The sequence below is a fragment of the Metopolophium dirhodum genome, chromosome 1, assembly GCF_019925205.1.
Source record: "Metopolophium dirhodum isolate CAU chromosome 1, ASM1992520v1, whole genome shotgun sequence".
NCBI lineage: Eukaryota > Metazoa > Arthropoda > Insecta > Hemiptera > Aphididae > Metopolophium > Metopolophium dirhodum.
Genome location: NC_083560.1, coordinates 11,097,183 through 11,120,470, shown reverse-complemented (window position 1 = coordinate 11,120,470; position 23,288 = coordinate 11,097,183). Strand labels below are relative to the sequence as shown.

Here is a 23,288-nt window from a genome sequence, read left to right as displayed (position 1 = left end):
AAATACAAATTAAAAATTAAAACTGCATGCAAAATAAACTAGTTGGTATTAAAAAAAAAATTGACTACCATGTACTTTGATAGGCTGTCTTCAGTAAATACCAAATACTCGATAAGACGATATCGATAAATATTGCGAATAATAAAACCCATTTGTAGCGATATAAGCAAGCTGTGTATAAAATTATAAATCAACTGAAAAATTAAACACAAAATAGGCATTTATAAGTACAAAAGGTAAAAAAAAGGCAAAAAGGCATTTATAAGTAAAAAGGCAAAAAAAGGCAAAAAAAAAAGGTTCCATCGTTTAATAAATTAAATGAAACACATTTTTGTATAAAAATTATTTTTCTATTATGATTAATAAAAGAAAGGCATTTGCCTTCAAATCCGAACCCTAGTTATTACTATTAGGTTTGTATACAATAATGTATTAATTTTGTTAGAGCCTTGAGATTAAAAAGAAAAATATTAAAACAAATAATAAAAAATTAACTTTTTTGATCAAATTAATTATAATAAACATATTAATAAAAAAAAAAAAAATAAACACGACATCAAAATCATAACATGGTACATTGCTAAGTTTTTGTAAATTTTGCTACTTTTCTTTTAGTCATATTATCTTTCTTTAATTCTTTACATCCGAGTTGTGCTTGTAAGAAAACTGCCTCATCCTCATATTAATATAATATCTAATACTAAATGCAATTATTTGTTTGCTGTGTTCAAAGCAAGGGAAATATAAAGTATTATTCTCCAAAAAATCTGCTAAGATAAATTCACACACATCAGCCATCATACAATATTTACAAAATTAATTTTCTATTTTACAAATAAAATTAAAAAAATATTAGTTTGGGTGTAATAAAAATCTTCTAGATTTCATGTTTGTAAGACGAGCAACTGGTTCAAATGAAACATTAGACTGTATTATTGCTGAACGACAAACTGCACATTTACTGTAGCGTAAAACTTGCTTGCATAAATATCCAGTTACCTAATAAATTACACAGTCAACTACTGGTGCCAAAAAACTATCATGATCACTATTTTCAACTACATCATCTATAGTCCAGTCATCTTGTTCAATGGCAAAATCTAATTTTACAGGAATGGTTTCCAACACTGATTTTTTTCTGGATTCTTATATATGTTTTTGATACTATCCAAGCTAATTAAACTTTGGGAAGGTTCGTTGTTCTCAACAATACAGTTTCCAGTTTTTGGAGGTTTTAATACACTATACACTGATAACATTTTATACAGTTTCAAAAATGTTGGTTTAGCTGGATGATCGTTAGCACCACCTGCCTGGCGAACTGTACCAAAGAATCTCTAAAAATATAAATTGTAACAATTAAATATTTTAGATTCTGAGCGGTATTCTCTGAGCGGGATTCTTACTTCTGCTGAATCTTGGTATATTTTGCCAGTGAGAACATAATTCATATTATACTTCTCCTTTAAATAACAGCAAATTTGAATTGAAGAAGTCAGAGTTATTCTCAATCCTCCAGCTGTGTTGCTTGTTAGAAAGTGTACAGGCTTTATGAGTTTATCAACAACTCGTTGTTCCCAATCATCCAACCATTTCAGAGTAAACTGTAAGACCTGAATGTTAAAAATTTTAAAAACACACATTGTAAATTCAATACTCACAATCCAAAAGTAAATAGTGGTTACAAGCAGTAAGCAAGCTTTAATAGGTTTAAATACAGAAAAAAAATTCAAGATTTTAACTATCAGTTAACTTCCCACTTCTATAAGTACTTGAGTAGAAATTAAAATAAAGTTTGGAAATATAGAAGGTACTGCTCCTTCTTGTAATCTAGGTATTTGATACAAAGCCTACCACAAATTAAAATTGCAATAATAAAATATTTATTTTAAATTAAAATAGGTACCTAGAGGTTAAAATAAAATAAAAATAAATACAACTCTTATAATAGTTAAATTTAAAAATACAATTTATTTCCATAAGCAATAAATAATATGCATTAAAAATCCTAGGTTATTTTTAATACTATATTAAGCAATAGGTAATTGATTGGTTATAAGAATATTTAAAGATCTAAATCAATCACAAAAGTTGAATCCTTTTTTTATACTCATTAGTATTTAGTTATAGAGTTAAATTAATAAATAAGTATAAGATCATTTTTAATTACAAATTTACAAACCTCTGCAAGTACTTTCCCGTTTTTATCCGTCATAATTTTTTTACGTATTATGTCTGATTCTCTGAAGTGTAGTTCACAAACCAATTGTTTCGGTTTGATTACAAATTTCTTCCTGGGTATAGCTTTTGTCCATTGAGCAAGTCTGATTGTATCTTTAGGGACAGTAAAAAAGTGGCGTTTTTGAGTGCAAGAGTCATATCCCGAAGTACACGCCGGAACAATACAACGATGCCCGGGCATGTTGAAAAATTTAATACTATAATGACTAGTCTATAATCTAAATACTATATTACTAAACAATATGTCATCAATATCAATATATTCCAGAAGTCAATACGAAATAATATTCGTCATTGGACAATACACAACATAGCCGTCGACGTAATTTTTATACATACATTTGTTTCATGTTATTCTTATTCTAAATAAATCAATTTTTTATTGGTGTTCTGCAATTATTTCAGTTGTGGCACTTTCATTTTGAATATGCTTATTGCGAAATAGTAATAAAAAAAAAAAACGTAATTTAATTAATGAAAAATTAAAAACACCATTCCTAGTAATCCATGACAGTAGTTACAGCTCTCAAAAATTTCATTTGGGTTGAGTGTAGAAAAACTGGAAATTAGAATCGTATATATTTTCGAATAAAAAATAACTTAGTTTCCAGCTTTTTTTGGGTTTTTTTTTATGAATGTCGATAAAATTTTATTTGTCGAATAAAAAATTTATTACAAGGATCTTAATGTATTGTTACAATGACATTTGAAAGATATTAAAAATCCAAAGTCACAATTTTTCTTTTATAAGCATTTAAAGTTCAAATTTTGACTAAAAGTGTAAAAATCAAGAAAATGTGCAAATTATTTTGAATATGAAATTTCGAAAAATTTTTATTTTTAAATCTAAGATTTTCAAATGTAATACAAGATTTTTTATAAGGTTATCTAGATTTATTAAAATAAAAATATTTATAAGAATGTCAAATTATTTTTTTATTAGCGTTTGAAATTCAAATTTTTACAACATTGGATATATTCACTCGATTTCTCATGTACCGATTTTCTTATTTTGTTATAATTCAAAAACGAATAACCATAGACACTTGAGATTTATGCCATATGTTTATTTTATCAATTCCTATATTTCAAAATATTTTGAATTGTTTTGGGGTTTTAATGGACAATTTAAAATTTTAATTAATTAGTTTTTTTTTCTATAAATATATATAAAATTTTATTGGTTGGGTCAAAAAGCGTAAAAATTTAAAATAAGGCTCCTGATATATTGGTTAAATATCAGTTGAAAAATATTAATAATACACATTTACAATTTTTTTTCATAAGCATTAAAATTTCGATTTTGACAACATTTATTATATTTAAAATTAAAATGATGTCAACAAGGTTCCAGGTAAGTAGATTATTCTCTAACCAAAAAATGATATTGAATTCAAATTTTAGACAATCCATTATACAGCTAAAGACCCACTTGAAACCTACGATGCAGCGACACCCCTTACCAACATTTCACTTTCTTGATTTTTAATCAAATGAGTATTGTAATTGAAATGAAAAAAGTCTGAATTTTTAAAACGTCAAGAATCTGTGTTAAACAGGAAAATAATAAATATGTTACTCAGTAATGATAAGTAGGTGGGTAATTTATCTAGCTATAATATAAAATATTAATGAGAGGAGAATAGCTAGAATGTTGGTTGCTAACTCATTAAAAAGGGATTATATAGGTAGAATTCTGAAATTGGAGAACAGATTTCGTTGTTTGGGGTCTTTTTAGATTCTAATTGGATAGGAGAATTGCAGTGAAGATTTTCAGAACTTTATCTCTAATCGATTGTTCATTACAAAGCTGTAAAGCTGAAAAATATCAAAAAATGCCCGATAATATTTGTTTTAATTTTATGTTATGTTCTGTGGTGAATTTACAATTCGGATATACTCAATTTTTTTTAACTTTTTTATGTTTTTTTCTATGAATGTCAATAAAATTTTATTTGTTATTGTGAAAAAAACCTAACCTAACCTAACTTCAGACGCTCATAAAAAACTATTGTGGACTAAGCTCAACTTTTTTTTAATTTCCACTAACAAAAACTAACTAGGAAGGTATTGTAGGTAGGTAAGTATTTACATTTTCAAGTTATTTGACGGATCCAAAAATTATTTATCGACATAAAATAAGAAAAACCTAAACTAAATTGAAGTATAGAAGGTTTCGTCATACGTATATTTCCTGTAAAGCCAACAAAAGGATGCGAGTGGCCCAGCATACCAAATACGAGACCCGAAATATGTCTCATGAGTTCATGACCGAGCTCAGCCCAGGGCCTAAAATTGTGTGCAGTAGCAAATTTAGAAGTGTGCGGTACCTATTTTCGGCTTTTATAAATTTTTATTTTATATGATCCAAGCTATTTCGTTGTTAATTTTAAAATGTTTAGTCATATAGATATATAGACATCAAGGACTTTTATAGAAGATTTAGATTCTGAGAGGAGCGATGAATGTATTGATTTTACAATGATGTTTGTTTTTTTTTTGTGTCGGTCATTACCTTTTAGGACAGTAAAAATACTTAGATATTCTTCAACAGTGTCTTTTTTGATAGGAAAGTGAATCTAGTTGATACTTTGGGAGGGTCAAAAGTAAAATGTCCTAGTAAGTTGTTTTCAAAAGCGCCATGAAAAATAAAATTACGCAAAGATTTTGGTTTTAGTTGCAACTCTTAAACAAATGACCGTAAGTACATGCAATTTTGACTGAATGTTTATATAAGCATTTTCTATACATCATAACATTCTCCAAATATTTTGACTTATTTTGAGCTGTTAACAGAAATTTTCAGTTTCAATTTTTTTTAGTTTTTTTCCTATAAATATCAATTAAATTGTATTTGTTTGTTAAAAAAGCTTGAATATTTAATAAAATGCACTTTTTATATTGTTTCAAAAACAGATGAAAAAAATTAAAAATCCATTGTCACAATTTTTTTTTATAAGCATTTAAAGTTCAAATGTTGACAACATTTATCAAATTTAATAATTACCTACTTTTATAGCTAAGGATTGAAATTTTAAAACAAGATTCCACGTAAATTGGTCATATATAAATTACTTTGTTCATCTAAATATCATATCAAATATACTTAGTAATATACTAATATTATAGGCTGACTGACCGTTTTCGCTCAGAATCATTTTTCATAAAATTTCGGTTATACAGTATGGGTTGAGCTAACCATTAGACGGTTTAGGGACATTCAGAGTCAGGCCGTAACACCACTCACAGTTTAAATTCTATAATAGAGTCGTAACTCCACTCTTCTACACCATAAATTATAACATTGTAATTTTGTACTTGGTTAATAAACATTCATCAAAACATAGTACATCACGTATTTCATTTCTGCGTTGATGTATATATCGACGTCGGTTGGGACGTAACAACTGTTTCGCTTACATATCGTGTGCACAGACACAAAAAAAAATAGTTTCATAGGTTAGGTAATGATATTTAAGTGTGAGAATATTGTTGATAGGTTTTTATTTTAAAGCTATTTTATTGTGCTTTCAACTCTCGTACTCACCAGTTCATGGGCACATTGTATAATATCTATAATTGTGTGATTGGACATATATTTGAATATAGAAAGGCCTCAGCCTGTTTAGTCAAAATAAATTGATAAATAAATAATTATATGTTAATATCTTAAAATATCCATAACTTGTTTTAAAAATTAAATACAAATAAATGATTACTGCTTCTCTTTAAGGTTCTTTAAAAAATATTTTTCTCTTTAAGTTTGATTATAATATTATATCATATCACTGTAATATTAAAGCTAACAATACAAAATTGGATCAACTGTACTCCTCACATTTGCAAGTTGCTCGTTGAAAGAATATCAAATGTTGTAAAAATATAAATTTCAAAGGCTCATAAAAATTTAATTTGACTTTCTTGTAGACATTTTTTTTTTGAGAAAAGTTGTTTAACTTATGAGGAATCTTAAATTTAAAAAGAAAAAAATTATTGTTCTTTAATGAATTAATTATTAAAGATAAAATTCTGAAAATCCTTACTTCACTTCTCCTATCCAATGTGAATGTAACAAGACCCCAAACAACGAAATCCGCTCTCTGGTTTCGGAGATCTATCTTACTAAATGAAAATGAAAATGGTTTTTTTGGGGCTGTTCAAATCGACATTTTTCTGTATTCAAATTGTTATACCGCTTGTGTGTGATATCTGTTAATAAATTTCTAAAAATTAAAAATCAAGAAAGTTTACATGCCGATCCCTGACTTTGCAAACGTTTTTATTTATATTTTATTACGATTAGAGCGCAAATTTGTATGCGTTTGCATATTTGTTCTGGGTTATAGTTTGATATGCTGAGTGAGCATAGAATTTGTTTGATGACCATAACGATTTGAATTGTGAAACTTTATAAAATATATAAAATATCCACGCTGACAAACCATCACCGCTCCGAATCGTTTTTCGTATACAATGATATATCATAAGTTTAAATTTAATACCACTCCACTATACGGGCGAATGTAAGTTCCTACACGAGATATGGCAGGTAAAAATCATCCCTGGGTGTACATACATAAGTCCCCACACAAAATAAATTACACCCGTACGTAAGTTCCCACACGAAAACATATTATGATAATAAAAATAATGGCACCCTCGGTACAATACCGTTACAACTCGAAATTCCTATTGCTTAACTGCCACAACCTCATTTTACTTTGTCTGATTGAGATTTAAATAATTAGATTAATATAAAAAATAATAAGCTTCAGGTAATATGGACAACTGCAAAGTATTAAAACTAAAGCTTTAAAAGTAACCAATTTAATTTTCTCAGAACTATGTTTTTTGAGTTGTGGCAGTCTTGTACCAAGGGTGCGAATTGTATTTGTTGTCATGGTGTGTTTCTTATAACATTTATAATTATTATGGACTATAAGAATTTTTCCCTTTTCACTTAACATGTAATAAATAATTACGTCCATTTTTATAAATTGTAATGTAAACTGTTTACTCTATGTTAACTCTGTTAGTAATGGACGGGTACTGAAATCAATAAAATGGACTGTCCATACTAATATTATAGCCAATAGGTAATAAAGATAATTCTCGACAGAATGAAATGCAATAAATTTTATCGCCATGTGGGAAAATACATATTGTTATATTTTTGTACGTCTAGCTTCAGAAAAATGATTGATTCACAGATATCGATTTTGTTTCTTAACTAAACATAAAAATAATAACACAGTATGACTATATTGGCTATATTGTTAAGTGTTTGAACAAATAAACCACTTACCCAACACTAACCAAACTTACCCACCTTTTTTCTATATGAGATAAAGAAATCTAATTTCTATGAATACATTTTTTTCATGTCATTCTGATTTTAAATAAATCAATATTTAATTGCTTTCTTCCTTTCTTGCAATAATTTCAGTTGTGGTATTTTAATTTTGAATATGTTTATTGTGAAATAACTATAAAAAAATGTAATATAATTAATAAGAAATTAATTTATTCCTAGTTGATTGGGCCGGGTACGTAGAAAAATAGTCCGTGGTGCCCGGTCACCAGATGCTTCCCACGCACTCTGTACACACCGACCGACCTGTACTATGATGTGTATTTATGTATAGCACTCAACAGAAAGTGGACAGGGTCGCCGAGCAAATCCTGTGAGTGCTAGAGTGTGGTAGGTGTGTAAATCTGTGTATATAGGTGTGTGTATGTGTGTGTGTGTGTGTGTGTGTGCTACAATTAAAATAATAATAAGAAATAACACGGTTTTGAGAAATAAGTCCTGTTGTATTATTGGTAACAAAATTATAATATGGACAGCAACACAATCATAGTATATGTATATAGAATATAAACAACACTGCACTCTTGTACCGACAATATAAAAAAAACAATGAATAATAATAATAATAATAATAATAATATGCAAACGGCCATTAGAGCCGGCGCTAACAATTTAATTTAATATTATCTAAACTAATAATAAAATAACCGGCTGTTCGAGCCAGATCACGATATATGAAACAATATAATTTGATATTTACAACTTACAAGGCGATTCACGCCTGCAACGCATAATATAATAAAAAGAACAATTTGCGCTGCTTTCGCGTTAGTACAGCAGGTAAATATAATAATATAATAATTCAATTAGACAATAAAATTAATATGTCGTGTGTAGCCGGTCGGTGGCGGAGTGGTGGTACGAGGTAATATAATAATTATGAATATTTTATTCGTTGGCTTGGACACTAGTAATATATAACATTTCTGAAATGTTTTAAAAGGGTCAAGGGTAAAGCAACTGGTAATTGGAATCGTATATATTCATTTTTCGAATAAAAATATACATTTTTATGAATTTCTGATTCAAAATAGTTTGCACATTTTCGTGATTTTTACGAATTTTGTCAAAATTCTAACTTTAGACGCTTATAAAAAACTAATGTGGACTAAGCTCGAATTTTTTTTAATTTCCACTAACAAAAACTCACTAGGAAGGTATTGTAGGTAGGTAGGTATTTACATTTTCAAGATATTTGACGGATCGAAAAATTTTTTATCGACATAAATTAAGAAAACTCTAAAATAGTCAACTATTTCATAGGCCAATAAATACCTCAACACGAATCAAAATAGTTTTAAAATTTCATGTATCTAGGTTACGGAAGTAATTTATTTTAGATTTAGAGTTACCTCAAGAACCATAATTGATTTTGTCGAAAATCTAATTTTACGTAAAAATTCCAGTTTTTCCTTAATTTCTTTTTTTTTTTTCCGAGTTCTTTTGGAAACTAGATACTGGGAATTGGGACCTCCCCAATGCACCAACAATGATGGGTCTTTTTTTTTTGTGTTTGCAATTACCTTTTAGGACAGTAAAAATACTTTTGATTTTCTTCAACAGTATCTTTTCTGATAGGAAAGTGAATTAAGTTGGTACTTTGAGGGGTGGGGGTCAAAAGTAAAATTACCCAGGTGTTTTCAAAATCGCCATGGAAAACAAAAGAAAAATTAAGAAAAAACGGGAATTTGGACGCAAAATCTGTTTTCGAGAAAATCGATTTTGGTTTTTGGTGTAACTCTAAAACAAATGACCGTAGGAACATGAAATTTTGACTGAATGTTTATAATTGCATTTCATATACACCATAACATTTTCCAAATATTTTGACTTCTTGAGCTGTTTACGGACATTGTCAGTTTTCAATTTTTTTAGTTTTTTTTTCTATAAATATCATTAAAATTTTATTTGATGGGTGAAAAGCGTGGAATTTTAATATAAGGCTCCTGATATATCGTTCTAATAGCAGTTGAAAAATATTAAAAATACATAGGCACAATTTTTTTTTTATAAGCATTTAAAGTTCAAATTTTGACAACATTTATCAAATTTATAATTTATTAATTATTTTGTAGTTAAAAATGTATAAAATGTTTATCTTTTATGGCTAAGGATTGAAAATTTAAGACAAGGCTCCACGTAAATATGTTATATATAAATTACTTTATTCACAATAATATCATCAAATATACTTGGTAATATCATCTTAGGATGACTGACCGTTTTTGCTCATAATCGTTTTTCTTATACAATGATATTATATCATTGAATTCAAATTCAACACCATCCATTACAGTGACCCACTTGTAACCTACTGTACAGCAGAGCGACATCCACTTATCCACCTTTTTTTTATTTTATAATATTTTAAATATTGTATCTATAAGTAAATTTAAAATTCTTTTCTATCTATATCCCAATGTTACATCAAATATCTTTTCAATTAATGAAGAAAAAACTGTAAAAAAAGTTACTAGTTAATACAGGCCATTAAGTACACACTTTTTAATTTCGTATTCCACGCTTAGCATTAATTCTTACTACACATTGTGTGTTGTATCTACCTATACTATTTACGATAATATAGTTTCTTGAAATCGCGTTATAATTTAAGTATAAATATATTAGGTATACTAGGTACCATCTCTTAAGCTATTATTGACGGTGCGCCGACAAAGAAATATGTCAAAAGTAAAATTACCCAGGTGTTTTCAAAATCGCCATGGAAAACAAAAGAAAAATTAAGAAAAAACGGGAATTTGGACGCAAAATCTGTTTTCGAAAAAATCGATTTTCGTTTTAAGTGCAACTCTTAAACAAATGACTGTAAGTAGGTACATGCAAATATGCAATTTTGACTGAATCTTGATATTAGCATTTTCTATACATCATAACATTTTCCAAATATTTTGACTTATTTTGAGCTGTTAACAGACATTTTCAGTTTCCATTTTTTTTAGTTTTTTTTTTTCTATAAATAACAATAAAATTGTATCTGTTGAGTAAAAAAGCTTGAAAATTTTATAGAAGGCTCCTAGGTTATTGTTTCAAAGGCAGATGAAAAAAATTAAAAAGCCATTGTTACAGTTTTTCGTAAAAAAAAACGTATTTTCAGTTATAAATTTATAAAAAATTTCCTTTTTAAATCTAAGATTTGAAAATGTAATACAAGGTTCCTCATAAGTTTTGATATTTATCAAACAAATATGTATACAAGAAAGTCAAATTAAATTTTTATGAACGTTTGAAATTCATATTATTACAACATTTGATTTTCACTAGATTTCATGTAACGATTTTCTTATTTTATTGTAAAAAAAACGAATGACTGTAGATACTTGAAAATTTCACTGAATTTTTATATTTTTATTTTCTATACACCATAAAATGTTGATAATAATTCGACTCTTTTTGAGCTGTTTATGGACATTGTTTGTTTTCAATTTTTTTAGTTTTTTTTCAATAGTTATCAATAAAATTTTATTTGTTGGGTAATAAAGCGTAATCATTTAATGCAATGCTCCTGATATATTGCATATTTGCATAGCGGTTGAACAATATTAAAAATATATAGGCACAATTTTTTTTATAAGCATTTAACGTTCAAATGTTGATAACTTTTATCAAAATTAATAATTACTTTTATAGCTAAGGGTTGAAAATTTAAAACAAGATTCCACGTAAATTGATCATATATAAATTACTTTGTTCATCTTAATATCATATCAAATATACTTAGTAATATCATAGGCTGACTGACCGTTTTCGCTCAGAATAGTTTTTCTTATACAATGATATTATATCATTGAATTCAAATTTAACACCATCCATTACAGTGATCCACTTGTAACCTACTGTACAGCAGAGCCACATCCACTTATCCTTTTCTTAGATTGTATATATTATAACTAATTATTAATAAATAGCAAAAACAATTATGCAATGAAGTAATATGTGGTATGTGAACTAGTAGGTCTATGTTATTTATTTAAAAATATTTTGTTGTGGAATTAGGTGTTCAGTAGCAAAATATACATGCATACATACAAAGTATGTACATTTATTGATCAAAGTAATATTAACTATCAAATTTTATTTAATATGTAAATTATAGGTTTACTGGTTGTCAAACCCGTTCCCACACACTGAACTTACTTCTCAACCAGGAACAACAAACTTCTATGAGAGAAGACTAAGTGAACACTAATTACCTGGAATTGCACTCTGAATCGTATTTGTGAATACAATTTTTTGTCAATGACATAGGTATTTATCATTATAAGAAAACTTTAGTTTTTAATTTTATTATAAAAATGTAATGTATTTATATTCTATCACAGGTTAGGTTATCATACTTTTCATATTCTTCGTATTTATAGTTAAATTGTAAAGTAAAATTTATGAATATATGACTAATGTGTTGTAATTTATTGTTATGTGACAGTTTTTTTTTGTACATACTAAATAAGAAATTCTTAGTGAGTAAGAACAAATAAATTTGAATATAATACAAGATATAACTATAGGCATATAAAACAATGAGCACATTTTGTTTTTATATCTATGGATATAACAGAACTTTAAACGTAATCTTATGATCAATATGTGGCTTTAAACTTTTTAACTTAAGTTTTACCACTTTTATTTGAATTTTATTGTGATTAGAGCGTGGATTTCTATGCGTTCGCATATTCATGGTATGATAATATGCCCCCCAGTGATCACAGAATTTGTTTCATGACCATATGATTTGAACTATGAAACTTTTGGGTTGTATTTGTCGACAATTCACTCATTATTTTTAATTTTCACAACTTTTTTAAGATTTTATTTATTTAAAAATGTAATTTAATTAATAAAAAATTAAAAACACGATTACTAGTAATGCATGACAGTAGTTACAGCTCTTAAATATTTTATTTTGGTCAAGGGTAGTACCTCTGGAGTCGTATTTATATATTCAATTTTCGAATAAAAGTTTCAGTTTCCAGTTTTTTTAGGTTTTTATTTTATAAATGTTGATAAAATTTTATTCGTTGGGTAAAAAAATCTCTAAAAAATGTTATACAAGGATCTTAATGTATTGTTACAATAACATTTGAAAGATATTGAAAATCCATAGTCACAGTTTTTCTTACATAAGCATTTAAAGTTCAAATTTTGACATATATCAAATTTAAGATTAAAAATTATTTTGTTGTTAAAAATGCATAAAATTTTCAAATTTATAGCTATGGATTTAAAACTTAAAACAAGGTTATAGGTAAGTAAGTTAGTCTCTAAACAAAAATCAAAAAATATTAATCAGTATTTTTATATATTCTATGTTATTTTATGCCCAAATTTGGAGGAAATTACAGATTAAACAACCAAGATAACAACCTAAATAAATCAATTTTTTATTGGTTTTTTGCATTTACTTGAGTTGTGCATTTAAATTTTGTATATAATATTTATTGTGAAATAGAAATAAAAAAAGGTGGGTAAGTGGATGTCGCTCTGCTGTACAGTAGGTTACAAGTGGGTCACTGTATAATGGGTGTTTAGTAAGTTCATAATATCATTGTGTAAGAAAAACGATTCTGAGCGAAAACGGTCAGACAGCATATTTACTAATTATTATTGATGATATTATTGTGAATAATTTACTTTATATTTAACCTATTTAGCCATAAAAGTTGAACATTTTATAAATTTTTAACAACAAAATAATTCTTAAATTTTAAATTTGATAAAATTTGTCAAAATTTGAACTTTAAAATAATGCTTATAAAAAAAAATTGTGCCGATGTATTTTTAATATTCTTCAACTGCTATTAGAACGATATATCAGGAGCCTTATATTAAAATGTCACGCTTTTTTACCCAACAAATAAAATTTTATTGATATTTATAGAAAAAAAAACTAAAAAAAATGGAAACTGTAAATGTCCGTAAACAGCAGTGGCGCCGAAGTCCATGTTTATGTATGGCAGCTGCCATACATAAAAACATTTAGATAGGGGGGGGGGGGTTTATAGGAGGATAAAATTATGAAAATTTATAGGAATAGGATCACAAATTATTAAGTAATATTGCCCATTGAGAGTAATAACAATATTGGTATTGTATACTATTATAATATAATGTAAAAGGTTGCATTTTGTTTATATTTTTGTATTTTGTACTATCGTTGCAGCCGTTGCAGGTAATTAATTATTATTTTAATATTATTACATACGTATTGGTTGAAAAAAAGAAGAGAAATCTGATCAAAAATAAAACAAAAGTGGATGGCAAATTGTTTGTGAGACTGTGAGGGGGTTTCAAATTTTCTTAGTGGGTTATGTGTGGTGGGGTGGGTGGTTGTCGGAGATCCTTGCCATACATTTAATTTTGTACTTCGGCGCCACTGGTAAACAGCTAAAAAAAAATCAAAATATTTGGAAAATGTTATGGTGTATAGAAAATGTTAATATAAACATTCAGTTAAAATGTCATGTATTTGAGTTGCTCCAAAAACCAAAATCAATTTTCTCGAAAACAGATTTTGCGTAAAAATTCCCGTTTTTCCTCAATTTTTCTTCAGAGCAAAAAAAATTTTATCGACAATTCAGAAAAATATGCCTATATAAACAGCTCAACATGAATCAAAATTTCTTGAAAATGTTATGGTTTTAAATTCTTTTATAAACAATCAACGAAAATTGCAAGTATCTAGGTACAGCAATTTATCTAAGAGTACTGTCACCAGAGGCGAACTAGGGTGAGGCGAGCGAGGTACTTGCCTTGGGTGCCTGGTGCTGGGGGGCGCAATAATATTAATTGATTAATTTAAGAAAAATTATTAATTTTTGTATAATACTGATACGTTAACGTTATATTATATTTTCAATATAAAATGTATTTCTTCATTGATTACACATTTCTCCTTTATTACATTACAATTATTGAATTATTATTATTATTATAGTTTTCTAATTTGTGTTGGTAGTATTTATTATGTTATATTTATGAGTTATGACTTTATTTTCCATTTCGCCCGGTCGGTACCCGCTTAATATCTACATCATATCAGGTAATGTACGAACAATACATCATTTATTTATAAATAGTGAACTAATTTTGTGTACTTTCAATTTGCAAAAAGCAGCTGCTGATCGAGGATTAAAATATAATGAAGATATAAATACTACGGGAATAGTTGAAGAAATTAAAGATTTTAAACAAGCAGCTTTATCAATATTTTGCCAAGTATCGAATCAGTAACGTTTTTGGATTTATTACAAATGATTCACGATTATAAACTAAAAGAATCGTATCCAAATATTGAAATAATTGCTATAAGGATTTTTCTCTCAATGCCCGTCACAACAGCTTCATGTGAAAGGAGCTTCAGTAAACTTAAATTGATAAAAACATACTTAAGATCTACAATGGTTCAGGAGAGATTGTCAAGCATGACCATACTTTCTATAGAAACATAAACCGCTAGTAAAGAAGATTATGATGAAGTTATTAACAAATTTGCTGACACAAAAGCAAGGAAAATTAATTTGTAAATAATAATTTATTGTATTTTAATTTAATTATTATTAACTATGATTTTTCCGAATCGTATTAAATATATTAAAAGCTATGAGTGTGTAAATCTCAAAACCCATGGGGCACATTGCTTCAAATCTGCCTCACGATAAAAAAAAATGGCTCAGTACGGCTCTGACTGCCACTTACACGAAAAACCGAAACCGATTTTACGTAATAATTCCGGAAAAGATGAAAAGTGAAGAGTTATTTCGACTACTTATCGTGCTCAAAGACACAAAAAATAAAAACCTATTACACAGAGCGTAATTTTGCTATATAAGACTGCGACGATAATACGCCCGTGTTAACTCTTAAATCGTGGGTCGTGGAGCAGGCAGTAACCTTGGTAAAATGTAATGTCCGCCAATGACCGGCGAGAAGTAACCACCAATTGATAATCATTGTGACTTATCACTATGTACCACGAACTATGATAGTAATAATTGTTATCAAATAAAAAAAAAACATAATATTATTATTTTTTCGTTTGTCGACGTTTGAAGAACTCGCGAATTGCAATTATTTGAAATTTGAACAAAAAAATACAGACTACAGTCGTGCAGAGTTCTAATAGTTCTATTCATAAATATTATTACATAATCGCCATGCATAAGTGTATTGTTTTTAGTAAAACATCCGAAGTATCGCCTAGCCACATTATGTTAGTTTTAATTTGTAAGTATTATTTTCTAGTTGTCCTGATTATATTTCTTAATAATATGCAGTCAGTCTAATTAGCTAATTTGTTCACACCTATAAATTTCCAAACAATGAAAATAGAAGGAAATAATGGCTAAACATCTTCAAATTAAATGATTATCCCAATTTCTATCTGGCATAGTATCTGCGGATTATTTCACAATTACTGATTGTAAACAATGCTCTCAAAATCCAAACCATTTGTCTGATTAGAGAAGTAAACTAAATTTTAGTAATGTACAGCGACATTGGTACTACTCTGAGCATGACTAATAGCTTCTATGTAAAATCATTTAACATAATTCATGAATTAGGTATTTATATGTTTTTTACAACTTGACATTTTCAGAAAATTGTGTTTCGAATTATGGTGTCGGTCGTGCTGTGCTGTGCCGCTGCGGTGGTAGACGACTGTGTTGTCTCCAGAACCGAACAATGTCTGCGAGGGTGGAGCGTGATGTTGCTACTCGTTACCGGTCGTTAGCAGACAAAAAATTGCACAAATGCTCAAGACATGCATGACGGCCAGGTAAGTGTTTCAGTCAGGAGATTCGTTATGGGAGAGAGTATACAGGGTGATGGGTTATCGTTATCATTTTACAATCAGTGATTATAAGTAGTTATTATGGTTAGAGGCTGTCATGAAACATAATCCAAACCACTTGTCTGGGATATAGAAGTAAAATAAAAATATAAAATAAATTTTAATAATTTACAGCAACACTGCTATTACTCTGAGAACGACTAGTAAATCTTATCTAAGAAGTAAATTTCATATAACATTATTCATGCATTTCTGTTGTGTTTATATATTTTTTATAACTTGACATTTTCAGAATATTGTGTTTTTCCGACGATGAGTGAGAAGAAAATGAACAGACGAATAAAGGATATGGAGACCTTACAGTTGATGATTTTAATTCAACCAGAAAAGCCTTAGAAACTTAATAATGCCTAATTCACATACACTTATGTAAGTATATAACATATTATTGTCTGCCAAAACCAAAAGTTACTTAATAGTTTATCGTTTTTAGTTCATTCAGTGGATTATACTTATATTTTCCAAACTGAAATATACGATGTACCACATACAAGCAACTAGGAAGTCGATCAAATATCCTGACAATTTTTCAGACGTTGACTTTCATGAAGATAATTCTACCGACTTCGATGAAGCCATACAATATTGGAGCGAATTATGAAACTTAAGGGTAAGAATATTGTTAATAGGTTTTTATTTTAAAGCTATTTTACTGTGCTTTTAACTCTTATACTCACCAGTTCACGGGACACATTGTATAATATCTATAATTGTGTGATTGAACATATATTTGAATATAGAAATGCCTGTTTTTGTCAAAATAAATTGATAAATAAATAATTATATGTTAATATTTTAAAATATCCATAACTTGTTTTAAAACTAAAATAAAAATAAATGCTTAGTGCTTTTCTTTGGCCTTCAGTATCTTTTTTGAAAGGAACGTAAATATAGTTGGATGACAGGTAAAAATTTAAAATTTATAGGTGTTTTCAAATACATTGGGCAAAACAGTTCTTTTAGCATTTTCTATACACCATACAATTTTTAAAACAATTTTATTCTTTTGAGCTAACTATAGGAGATAAGACATTTTAATGGAATCACATTAAAATTATAAGTTATCTTTGTTTACTGTCATTTTCACAAATCCCATACCTAATTGATAATGTAACGAGCTGTGACTACGTATTTAATAATAATAATGATATATTCAATAATAGACATAAATGCTGCAGGGAGCACGTAATTCCGGGCGGGATACATCGATAAAACTAATAGTAGTAATATCAGTAATCCCGGAAAGCCTACATCGATAGGAGTACAGGACTAATAGTAATAACATCAACGGTACCGCACAACACGTGATAAGTATATGCACGCATTATCCATATTCTAGGAAAAACGAATAATTTAATAAGCGTAAAAGATCATGACTTTGTACAAAATATATACTCCTAAAATAATAAAAATAATAATTATACGAATGACGTCTAAAGGTGACCTCAGGAGTACGCAGAGATATACCGTTTTTATACTAAAATGCCATAGGAGGGAGCCATTAGGAATAACCGACGAAGTACGTCGATGGACAAGTGTCCATCAGACGAGCACCAGCAGAGAAACCACTAAGTCAATTATTAAGTCACATCTCGTTTACCAAAGTTATTAGTTAATTATTTTGGACTTAGAATATTTACGTTAAAATACAAATAAATATACATAACTCATACATTCAACTTCTTAATTATTTCAAAATACTTCCATTATTGAGCTGAAGTAGTTGGTACGTTACAATAATAATGTTGATAATATACGGTTATCAACTACATTTATTTTTTGAAACAAAAAATTGTTTTAGAACTCATCACTATTAATTTTATTGATATGACAATTGAACTGTATTTTGGGACATTGTGAGTAAGTGGCAACTTGATACAAAATTAAGTTCTATTGAAGTGTGCAATCATGTGAACAATATGAACATCTAAACTTTCATATAACTAATTAGTTGTACACCTTAATTATTGGTACTGGTTAATTATATTATATTTGGACTGTTTATTTTATAAAAAATAGCTGATCCTGCTGGCAATTTGTTGCCCGTTAAATGTACCTATTCTATATGACTCAAATTTCTTTCAATTTGTTATTTAATATTCGATGTATGGTGTATGGTGTTCAAAATGTATCTTAACTTTTCTGTTGTCCGCAGCGGTATATTATCAGGTAGGCTAAATTATAATTTATAAACTATAATTCCACCTACGAAGGATTAATTTAATCAATTAATACAAAAGCCTAACGCAACCGTACTAAAATCCGATGAATAAAAAAAAAACAAATTCAACACTTTTTAAATTAGCCCATCTTCTTCCCAGAGGTCTAATCTACACACATTTTTGTTTAGTTAATATAATTGTTTAGTAAATGTAATATCATAATATCATATTTATTTATAACTTATATCTCTCAGGTCCATCGTCCATCTGTTGTTGTTTAGTAGATGTGACTTACACTTAACGGTTGTTTTCATGCAATGGTTATTACTAGATTTCAATGTTAATAGTAAAATTAAATCTTAATTAATAAATACTCTGTTCAAAAATTTAAACATTTACTTTCCAAATACCTACTAATAACAGTGTCTCATATTTTTTCATTATAATGTTTTTAGAGTTTACACACATATTTTGCATGAGTCTTGTTCTAAACAATTGTATCAAAAGCCACATTCAGCTGTTATCACACCTATCATTTGTGATATTGTAACTATTGTACAAGATTTTTTGACAAAACTGGCTTAACCTGTCAGAATGGTTGGCATGAGCATAAAATGATATATTATAAAGAAGATGTTCCTGATAGGCTGTTTTTAAAAAAATGGGGTGTCCTACATACATACATGCATACATACAAAGTATGTACATTTATTGATCAAAGTAATATTAACTATCAAATTTTATTAAATTTGTAAATTATAGGTTTACTTTTTGTCAAACACGTTCCCATTCATGGAATTTACTTCTCAAGAAGAAAAGACAAACTTCTTTGGAAGAAGGCTAAGCAAACACCAATTACCTTCAATTGCACTCTGAATCGTATTTGTGAATAAAATTATTTGTCAAAGACTTATTTATAATTATAAGAAAACTTTATTTTTAAATTCATACTTGTTGTGTTTATAGTTATTGTTATTTAAATTATTTTGGAATTCCTCACTGGTGATCTGATTGTTGTGTATAGAGGCGGTTTCCAGATTTTACTTCAGCTGCAGCATAGATGGCTAATTTCTAGAGAAGTAAAATACATTTTAGTAATTCACAGAAACATTGGTACTACTCTGAGCACAACTAGTAAATTATATCTAAGAGGTAAAATTAATTTAACATAATTCATGATTTTCTGTTGTATTTATATATTTTTTACAACTCGACATTTTCAGAATATTGGGTATCTCCAACGATGAGGTTGAAGAAAATGAACAGACAAATAAAGGATTTGGAGACATATAGTTGATGAATTTAATTCTTAGAAACTTAATAATGTCTAATTCACATACACTTATGTAAGTATATCACTCTAGTATCCAATTTTAAATGTTTGCCAAAACCGAAAGTTACTTAATAGATAATCGTTTTTAGTTCATTCAGTGGATTATACTTATATTTTCCAAACTGAAATATACGATGCACCACATACAAGCAACTAGGAAGTCGATCAAATATCCTGACAATTTTTCAGACGTTGACTTTCATGAAGATAATTCTACCGACTTCGATGAAGCCATACAATATTGGAGCGAATTATGAAACTTAAGGGTAAGAATATTGTTAATAGGTTTTTATTTTAAAGCTATTTTAGTGTGCTTTAAACTCTCATACCTACCAGTTCACGAGATAATTGATATTATATAAAATAGACATTGTATAATATCAATAACTGTGTGAGTGGACATATATTTGGATATAGAAAAGCCTCAGCCTGTTTAGTCAAAATAAATTGATAAATAAATAATTATTTATTAATATCTTAATATATTCATAACTTGTTTCAAAAATAAAATACAAATAAGTGCTTAGTGGTTCTCTATAAGGTTCCTTAAAAAATATTTTTGTCTTTAAGTTTGATTATAATATCATGTCATATCACCTATAATATTAAAACTAACAATACAAAATTGGATCTACTGTACTCACATTTTCATGTTGCTTGTTATTCAAAGAGAGAAAACAAATGATGCATTGACATATTTTTTAACAAAGTTTTAATTTTTTAGGCAATACAATTTTGCTGAGCAAGAACCCAATTTAAATAACACAGATGAGGGCCTCAACATATCTAAATTGCAAAGAAACACGTAACTAGTTTGATCTTTTTTGTAAGGAACGTATATATAGTTGGATGACAGGTAAAAATTGAAAATTCATAGGTGTTTTTAAATACATTGGGTATAAAACAGTTCTTTTAGCAGTTTCTATACACCATACAATTTTATTCTTTTGAGCTAACTATAGGGGATAAGACATTTTAATGAAATCTCATTAAAAGTATAAGTTTTTTTTGTTTACTGTCATTTTAACGAATTCCATACCTAATTGATAATAATGTTGATAATATATCAACTGCATTTATTTTTAGAAACAAAAAATTATTTTAGAACTTGTAACTATTGATCTGTTTGTTATGACAATTGAACCGTATTTTGGGACATTGCCAGTAAGTGGCAACTTGATACAAAATAAAGTTCTATTGAAGTGTGCAATCATGTGAACAATATGAACATCTAAACTTTCATATAGATACAAACTATTAAGTTGTACACCTTAATTATTGGTACAGGTTAATATGAATTGTTTATTTCATTCATTTATTATCATTCAGGTCCATCGTCTATGTATTGTTGTTTAGTAGATGTGACTTACACTTAACGGTTGTTTTCATGCAATGGTTATTACTAGATTTCAATGTTAATAGTAAAATTAAATCTTAATTAATAAATACTCTGTTCAAAAATTTAAACATTTACTTTCCAAATACCTACTAATAACAGTGTCTCATATTTTTTCATTATAATGTTTTTAGAGTTTACACACATATTTTGCATGTGTCTTGTTCTAATCAATTGTATCAAAAACCACATTCAGCTGTTATCACACCTATCATTTGTGATATTGTAACTATTGTACTAGATTTTTTGTCAAACCTGGCTTTACCTGTCAGAGTGGTTGGCATGAGCATATAATGATATATGATAAAGAAGATGTTGCTGATAAAGATGTGGCTTTTAAAAAAAATCGAGGTGTCCTACATGCATACAAAGTATGAATATTAATTATTGATCATGTCAATATGAAATATCAAATTTTATTAAATATGTAAATTATAGATTTACTGGTCGTCAAACCTGTTCCCATTCATGGAACTTACTTTTCAACAAGGAAAGACAAAACCTAACTTCTTTGGAAGAAGAGTAAGTGAACACCAATTACCTTCAGTTGAACTCTGAATCATCTTTGTGAATAAAACTATTTGACAAAGACTCATTTCTAATTACAAGAAAACTTTATTTTTAAATTTTATAATTAGAGAAAAAAGTATTTAAAATCTTTAATAATTATACTATCATAGTTTTCATACTTGTCGTATTTATAGCTTAATTGTATTTCAAAATTTAGAGATATATGACTAATGTGCTGTAATTTATTGTTATACTTGTAGTAGTTTTTTGTACATACTAAATAAGAAATTTTAAGTGAGTGAGAAGAAATAAATTTGAATATAATACAAGATATGACTGTAGTCATCTATGGATATCAAAAAACTTTAAAAGTAATCTTATGATCAATATGTTGCTTTAAACTTTTTAACTTAAGTTTTAAGTTTTTTATTTACATTTTATTATGATTAGAGCGCAAATTTGTATGCTTTTACATATTTGTTCTGGGTGATAGTATGATATGCTGAGTGAGCACAGAATTTTTTCATGACCATAACGATTTGAACTTTGAACTTTTGGGCTGCATATTTCGACAACTAACTCATTTTTTTGTATTGTAAATCAATTTTTTATTGCTTTTATGCAATTGTTTCAGTTGTGGAATTTTAATTTTGAATACCTATGTTTATTGTTGACTTGTTTCGAACTGTTTACAGATATACTCAGTTTCCAACTTTTCTCCGCTCAGAATTGTTATTCTTATACAATGATATTATATCATTGAATTCAAATTTAACACCATTCGTTATGGTGACTGACTTGTAATCTACTGTATAGAAGAGTGACAGCCACTTGCCCACCTTTTAATTTAATATTATTTTTTTCCTACAGGGTTGGCACTTGCCTCTAAATATTATGTCATATTGTTGTAAACACAATGTTTGCCTATGTTAATCTTCGCAAACGTTGAGTGATATTAATTATGCCACGAGAAAAACCATCAACAAATTACGAAAGACCGCTAAAAATGGAATTTTAATTTCTTGCGTTTTGTTTATCACCTTAGAAACAAATAAAATATAAATAAAAACAAATATTAATTAACTAACAGGCTATAATAAATAATAATAATATCAAATATCCAGACTGACAAACCGTCACCGCTCAGAATCGTTTTTCTTATACAATGATATTTTATCATTGAATTCTAGTTAAATACAATCCATTATACATTGACCCACTTTTAACCTACTGTACAGCAGAGCGACATCCGCTTACCCACTTTTTAGTTTTTTTTTTTCATAGAAATTAAATAAAATTAGTTAAAATATACTATGGAATGAATATCAAGTTCAAAAGCAATTGACAGGAAAATAAAATATAATATAATTTTATTGGTATTGTAATTTGAAATAATTGATTTAATA

The 23,288-nt window shown here is 27.9% G+C and overlaps 2 long non-coding RNA genes and 1 pseudogene across 2 annotated transcripts; 2 read left to right on the top strand and 1 right to left on the bottom strand.

Moving 5' to 3' along the window:
* Window positions 1–580: 580 nt before the first annotated feature.
* Window positions 581–1,259, bottom strand: LOC132934097 (uncharacterized; annotated as a pseudogene).
* Window positions 1,260–15,663: 14,404 nt separating this feature from the next.
* LOC132933644 (uncharacterized) lies at window positions 15,664–16,840 on the top strand. Its single transcript, XR_009662916.1, has 3 exons — window positions 15,664–15,853; window positions 16,227–16,406; window positions 16,714–16,840. It is a non-coding gene; the product is annotated as an uncharacterized LOC132933644 (long non-coding RNA).
* A 3,068-nt stretch (window positions 16,841–19,908) lies between these two features.
* On the top strand, window positions 19,909–21,907 carry LOC132933478 (uncharacterized). Its single transcript, XR_009662890.1, has 5 exons — window positions 19,909–19,989; window positions 20,066–20,242; window positions 20,701–20,832; window positions 21,507–21,743; window positions 21,811–21,907. It is a non-coding gene; the product is annotated as an uncharacterized LOC132933478 (long non-coding RNA).
* The last annotated feature ends 1,381 nt before the right edge of the window (window positions 21,908–23,288 follow it).